Source organism: Camellia sinensis, chromosome 11, assembly GCF_055761805.1.
Source record: "Camellia sinensis isolate YWXY chromosome 11, ASM5576180v1, whole genome shotgun sequence".
In the NCBI taxonomy this organism is placed as follows: Eukaryota; Viridiplantae; Streptophyta; class Magnoliopsida; order Ericales; family Theaceae; genus Camellia; species Camellia sinensis.
The window spans coordinates 161,109,276-161,117,104 of NC_138971.1; the positions used below are offsets into that span (position 1 = coordinate 161,109,276).

General features: G+C 33.2%; 1 long non-coding RNA gene across 1 annotated transcript; it reads left to right on the forward strand.

The window, feature by feature from the left end:
• Positions 1-4,649: 4,649 nt before the first annotated feature.
• On the forward strand, positions 4,650-7,152 carry LOC145803326 (uncharacterized). The gene is made up of 2 exons (XR_014345427.1): positions 4,650-5,116; positions 6,929-7,152. It is a non-coding gene; the product is annotated as an uncharacterized LOC145803326 (long non-coding RNA).
• Positions 7,153-7,829: the final 677 nt, after the last annotated feature.

A 7,829-nucleotide genomic window follows, 5' to 3' on the forward strand; every position in this document is an offset into this window, starting at 1 on the left:
GAGCAATAACTTCAAACTCAAGAATGGCAACATGCATGCATTATTTATGCTACAATTCAACATATAAAACCAATTCTAGACTTAATCCTTCAATATAACATGAATGTAACATGAGTCATGCAAGAACTATCTTAAATACACAATCAAGATGGTAAAGGCTCTACCTTAAGTCTTCAATTATGAGAAGGGAAGCTCAATTATGCAATTAACCTTCAATTTCTTCAAGTCACCAAGCTAAATTTGTTGAAATCACTCTATTCCTCTCACTCTCTCTCTCTCTAGTCGGCTATAGTAAGGAGAAGGCTGATGAAATGCGTTGCGTCTAATGAGGAGAGCTCAAAAATGTTCCAAGTAATGGGCCACTAAGTGGCAAAGTTGTGAATTAAGCCAATTAGTGCAATTTATCAATATTTAATCTAATTTAATCATACCAAATCACATTTCGGACAAATACACCATAAAATCACATTAATTCTAATTATCATAAATCATCAATCAATTTCAGATTCGGCTGCGGATAAGGCCTTCAATTTGCAGTTTAAAGCATACCACATAAACAGATAATTTTAACAGTCAACAGATAGGTATGCACTTAAACAGATATACTTAATCAATCAGTTCAGTATTTCAATCAATTCAATGACTATTTATGATTAGTCTCAGTTTAGCAGTAATCAGTAGGCTTATCAGTAATCAGTGGTGAGAGTTATTACAATTGAGCTCCCAGCAAAACTTGTACAAGAGTTCAGCGAGGAACGGGGAGTCCCCTAGCGAACCCTCCGACGAGCAAGTTAGAAGAGAGTGATCGAATGTTGGGATAGAAATTGTGATAGAGAACTTAACCTTTTTTGTCTTAGGAGCTTGCTTATATCATTTGCTCATCATTTCCTTGTCTACTCCTGGCTGTCACATTGGCCGAAAGTCTATGTTCTACCTTGCCTTATTCATGGTGAAGCCGTTCTGTTCCAACGGGAAGGGTTATCGTAATAAATGTTGCAGGGAAGCTCATTAATAGCTGATGTGTGGTGCAATAACTCTGCAGGATTTTTGTCTGCTGATGTGGCTGGTTCTTTACTTGCCGAGGGTTCAGATGTCATTGGTGCTTGGTGTAACGTTAGGTTTTAGGAATGTTAGGCTTTAGTATTTGAATCATGGATTGGGTCTTGAGTGGTGGGTCATATCCTTTGTAGGCTTACCCATGTCATTCCCAAACGAAACATTATTATTTGTTTTAAGATTTCATGATCCCATGAATGATTTTTCATAAAAAACAATCAATGGAGATATCCCATAATTGGATTTGTGTGAATTTCTACGTTATTTTGATTCATAACTGCACTTCACTCCATTTGTACCAAAGATAGCCTACACATCTAACCGGAAGTGTCAGCTTAGATTACTTGTCATTATAGATCTTCTCCATCCAACTGAATTACAATTTCGATTTTTATGCACCCCTCTCAAATCGTTCTCATTGAAATTATTGCTATATGCTTGAAAGTTACATTTTTTTTGATGTAGTGGCGGAGTCAAGAAATTAAATTAAAAGAGATATTTATTAATTATAATATTAAAAAATTTTACAAAAATATTTCACATAAATTTTTATGATTGATTTCAAGAAAGATTAAAAAAAATATTATTTGTAATTAGTGTATCACGGACAATATTAAAAAAAATCATAGATATAAAGTTTTAAAATAAATTATATAATGATAAAGTAATTTTTTTTATACAAAATATGTGTAAAAATTCAATATAATAGTCATGTCACATCATCATTGACATGTGATATCATCAACTAATAGTAAAGAAACACATGAATGATGAACCTTACATGTCAAATATAACTAATAAGTTTTATATTTTCATTGAAATGAATTATATTTACATGTCAATAATAATAGATATCACCATTATAACGTAGTCTCTTTATTTTTAATTAAAATAATAATTATTGTTCTTATAATTTTAAAAATATTATTCACATTTCATGTTTTATTTAAAATATTTTCATTAGATTTGCAAAAAAAAAAATAAATAAAAATAAAATAATCCAAAACCCAGAGGCACGTGACCCGACCCTCTTTCCACCATTTTTTATTAGACTCTATCCTCTTTATTGACTCCTGACGTTATTACTATTTTTACTTCTTTTGCTCGTTTCATAATTTTTCCATAAGAAGCCACAAAATTCGGAAGGCTGCTAGCGAAAGGTGTAGGCGGAAAAACTCGCGCTATTATAGTTGACTAGAGCATCTATCAAACTAGTTAAAATTTATTATGTTTTTACTTCAAAATTGCTTTTTATTTTGGCTACACAAACTCTATCTAAATTCTTTTTCTATATTATTTCTATTCATTTCAATTATAATTATTTTTTATAAACTAAACACATTTAATTTCAAAATATGAAAGTATAATATCTTTTAATATTTGACTTGGTGAAACCACTAACCACTACTAGAATTATGGTTTTTTGCGACGGATTGTTTAACCGTCGCAAAAAATCATATTTTACATCAAAATCTAATTTTATTTGAACTCCAAGCGTGTTTCGTTGTTATTTCCCAATTCTGTCTCCATTTCGCGCTCTCTTCGGCTGAAGAAGAGACCTCCAACGGTATCTCTCTCTCTCAAAATCTCACTCTCCACTCTCTTTCGATTCTCCACTCTCAATATTATTGTTCATTTGAAGATTTCGATCAATTGTCGATGAAGATATGAAGATTTTGATTTATTTTTTATGAAGATTTTGATCTATTCATAATCGGTAAGCCTAATTTCTATGAATGAATCCAACTCTCTCTCTCTCTCCCCTCTGCTGTGCCTCCTCTCCGTCACGGACGCTTCTCTTTCTCTTTCTCGCCAGATCCGACTATGGAGACCTCCAATTTTTCAATTCTAGGGTTTAATAGAGTATTTATTTTCAAATTCTTGAGATTTCTATCATTTTCATCTCTCTCTGTCGCTTGGGTTTAACCATTGATCGAATTCTAGGGTTTTCAATTGACGATTTCGGATTGCTCGTGAGAAAGGGGTGAATCAAGTGGTATTATTAGTAATAGCAGACGCAAATGCTAATGTGACTCATGTAACTTTGTTTTCTGAATTGATTAAAACATTCTAATTTGCTATATTTTCTGTTAAAGAGGCTTCGTGATTGATAGTCTGATTTGAATTTCTGATGCGTTGTGTTTGTTTTGTATTGTTGTTTGTTATCTGCTTCATTAGTTGTAGTTGATTTCTATATTGCTCTGTTTAATTCTGATTTCAAGCTCTGTATTGCTGTGCATTGCTTCTCTAGGCTCTCTACCAGCAGGTTTGATTTCAAGCTCTGTTTTTATTTTCTCCTGATTATCTGTGAGATGTGCACCACAAATTCAGGAAAGCTGATGAGTTTTGGCTAGTACAAGAAGTACATCACCCGCTACCAGAGAATTTCATACTTCTGGATGGGATTTATAATTCGCCAAACTATCAAAAAATTTGGCTAAGAAAATAATAATTGATTTCAATTTCAGATTAGAAAAGAATTTTCTGTTAGTTACTGAGAAACTGTCAAATTTTACCTTTGCACCTTTGAAAGTTCTAGAGTTATTCTAGACGTTGTATGGGCAATAAACATTTGAATGGGACTCTATATATCAGAAGCAGAAACATATGATAAAATGACTGCTTATGCATCTGTTTTATGTAGTTATAGAATGAAATCAATATCCGTTTGCATGCAAGAGAGGTTCATATGCATCATTTTGGCCATTTCCTATTCAGCTTTTGGGGGCAATTGGTTAACATGGTATTACTACTTCAGTTCTAAAAGGTCCATAGTTTGTCTCCTTGTATGTTTTTGTACGCCATTATATCTGTTACTCTGCACTTTAGTTCGTATGTTAGGATGACTTTTTACATGTAAGAGCAGATTACATTAGTGAAAGAGTGTGTGAGAACTTAATATGTATTGTTGGGGCCTTCACATATCAAGTTCTTTCATATATCAAATGCATATACACAAAAATAGATACATGCATGTGTGTACTTGTGGAATATATGGTTAGTAGAGACTAGAGGGATCATATACGGTTATGCAGGATAATCAACCCATACAACCAATGTTCCTGATTCATCTTCGAACTTGGAAGGCTTCCTTAGTTGTATAAACTGCAGTCTTCTCTCAGTTTGTTACCATCGTGAACTATTGAGTTCTGACTCTTCTTTGTACCCTGTTAAGTGCTTGTTATTCAGGGGTTTATATAGTAACTTCTTAAATTGAGTTATGAACAGATCTGTGTCATTTTATTTTGCAGGTGGCAGAACGGATTCTGTGTCACCACCCATTTAATGAATCAAAGAGAGCATATGTGGTGCCATAGTGTGTTGAGGAGCTTCTGAAGTGTTTTTGGCCAGGGAGCCCAGGTGAGAGTTTGGGCATATTGAACTTAGATCTTCAACAGACCCTCTGCTTTCTCTTCTATGGTCTCTAATTTGTCTTTTGCAAATTGGGCTGAATTTTTTAGTTCATTCACCAATCTCTCTGTTTGATGCTTGAATGCATCAGTCCTTCAATACCATGAAATCAAAATTCTAGTCAGTGACTGTTCTAATACCAATGAACTTGGATATACATAAATTATACGTATATGCTTTACTGTAATTGATGGCAGATAGAGTTGGTTTCAAGATAAAACTCGAGATAGATCTTCCGCACATCCTCGTCCAATTTTGTGGTTCATTTCAACATGCTAGATTTTGCAATGAGGAAAAGGAGGCATGCCAGAGTCTTTCTAGAAGCAATCGCTGAGATGCCAAGCAAGTCTAGACCGCTTCTCTTCACCGGCTAGGATCTCCGAACACCCAGCAAAATGATTTTGGTAAGCATTTTGCCAACACGAATTTGATGCAACCATCTTTTTTTCTAGCATTCTTAACTAGTTGGATCCCCTTTCGGTTGTTCAGACTTTCCATGGAGAATTCGCCTACTACGTCATTGAAAACTGCTCCATTCTCTGAAGGGTTCTCGGTAAGAGTCTCTTTGGAGGAAGAGAACCAACTCCATAAATGAGAATGAGAGTTCTGTGAAAACAAGAAAAAAAAGAAGCAAGAACAGAAGATAATGGTGATTTTGATGACCCATCTGTGTTTCTTAACTGATTGATTGTCTGTTATCTGAATCTATTTCTAATATGATATCCAACATGCTTTAAAGGCCAAAATCAACCAATATTAGTAAGTGACAACTGCTTTTAGGAAGTGAGATGATTCTATGTATGATGAACATAACAAATTAGGGCAAAAACAATGTTCCATGGAAAGGAAAAACATCTCTCTCTCTCTCTCTCTCTCTCTCTCTCTAGATGTTAGATTAAAGGAATCAGCAATTCTATAGAAGTCTGATTTCACCTCTGGCCATATTGACTCTGGTGCCTGTGCATTCAGAGTGAACAACCTTCCACCCTGAGCACAACACACAACCTAAGTTCATAATACTTGTTAGATAACACTCAAAACAGCAACACTTAAAACAGTACTTAAACTAAACACAAAACACTTGCACCTTTTCAGCACTCATGGACTTTATTTCCTCCGTTAGCTAAGTAATCTGTTAGTTTAGTTTTTAACTAGAAAGTTTACTACTTATTACTTAACCTAGAGCACCTTAACAAAATATAGAAAGAGCCAGTGGGGATTGGGACAAATCAGTTAAGTTGGGTTCATACACCTTTGCTAGAGAGAGAGTTCTACACAATGAAATTATGGATTTTTTTTTTGTTTCTGTTTATTTTCTTACATGATCAATAGGTCAATGTTGCTTCGCAGCAAAACTCTAACAAAATTTCATATTCTCAACATAAAGGATATGAAGCATTATTACTCTGAACAAAACTTTCACCTCCAACAATGAGAAGTGTATTATTGGAGCCCCAACAAAAATGGATTACTCAGCATCCCTTAACATAAAAAATGGGGAGAGAGAGAGAGAGAGATTTCAGGTGTCGTTAGAGTTCAAAATCGATTGCTCGCTAGGGTGTTTTGTCAAGGGCTTGATTAACATTGTTATTTGTACCAATGAATGAATTAGCATTTTAAATCAATTCTATTAACTGAGAATGAATGTTTGTTTATATATGGAGTGGGGTCCTTAGAGCTTGCTGTTAATCTTCCCTTAGTTTAATGCAAATACCAGAAGCCCTTTGCTGTTAATCAATTCTTTTTCCCAGAAGAACAAATAAAATTAAAAAAAAAAAAAACTATCCACCAAGTATTTATGAATTTAGTCAAATTGATGGCCTGTTCCATATGTATTTGGATCTTGAAAGCTTAGTTTAATTAAATGGTAGAAATTTATGATGAACAGGCTTTGCTATTGATAGTTGAATTGTTGTTGAGTATTTACTTCAAAGTTGCAAGCCTTTGAAAAATACCAGTGGATGATGGCTTTGAATTCTCTCTAACACACATGGTTGAAATTGTCACTATTCGCTTCAGATGAAGTGAGTTAGAAAGAAGCATGTTAGTGGTGATAATTGATGCATGACAACATAAATACAATGATAATTTGATGGTAACATTCACGGACTATTGGCGAATTCATGTTTCCCAACATGCATATAATGATAGCTTGAGATTTCTATGAACATTCATTGGATATGGAACAAAATGCAGCATATATTTCTAGTTATAGCAAACTGGATGAACAATTCTGGAAAATCTTGAGAAAAGGCTTTTTAGGTTTTGTGAATTTTCATTATAGTATGCGTCGGTAAATCCCTTTAATTACATGGTGTAGTCTGGCTGGCATCTGATCAATGACACGAATTTTGACAGCTTTTTATTTTTCTCTTGACAATTTTTTTTGAAATAGTTTTATTTTTATTATTTCAAGTTAAACTGCATTAAATTTTCAAGTCACGTGTATATGTTTTTGCAGGTTTTGTTGAGGGAGTAGTAATCGAGCGGGTGATGTTTGGGAGCCAAACTGAGATTATGTTGCTCCTTTTATTTATTTATATATTTTTTTTTGAGGACTCGAATCTTTTAGTACAATATATTTTAATGATGGTTGATGGATATTTGTTTTTGCATGTATGAAAGTTTATATTTTGTATGCACACTTATATGTGAATGGGTTAGTATTTCTATTATGAATTTAAATTAATTTGTTAATTTTGTTATTTTTTATTAAAAAAAATTGTTAGGTGCTTGGAATTGATTTTTTTATTGTAGCAAACGTATATGATTTTATTATAAAAATAATTATTTGTGACAGTAAAAAAATAGTTGCTAAAAGTGTCTTCTTTTTTTTTTTTTTTTGCGACGGCAAAATAACGGTTGCAAAAAGTAGGTTAGGTAGTCACAAATAGTTTGCGACTGTTATTTTGCGGTCGCAAAAAGTATTTGCCACCCCCACATTCGCGACCCTTATTTGCCGTCGCATGAGCCGTCGCAAAAAGTCTTTTGCGACTGTTTTTTTATTATTTGCGACGGCTTGTAACGGTCGCAAAAAGTACGTTTTTTAGTAGTGAACCATAAAAATTAAAATGATTAATTTGATAGCTAATTTGATGGAAGTGAAATTTATTTACTCACTATTTTGACTAAATAATAAAAATAACTAGTTTGATAAAAATAACTATTTTACTGATTATTCTGTTCATAAACTATTATTTATTTATTTATTTATTATAATTGATCACTATCCATAGTTCACATTTTGATTGATGATATTCCCCATTTTACCCCCCTGGTGCCTTTTTACATGGAATTTATTTACTTGTCCAAAAAAAAAATTATAAAATTGCATGGAGGCATAGTAAGTTGATTTAATTTTT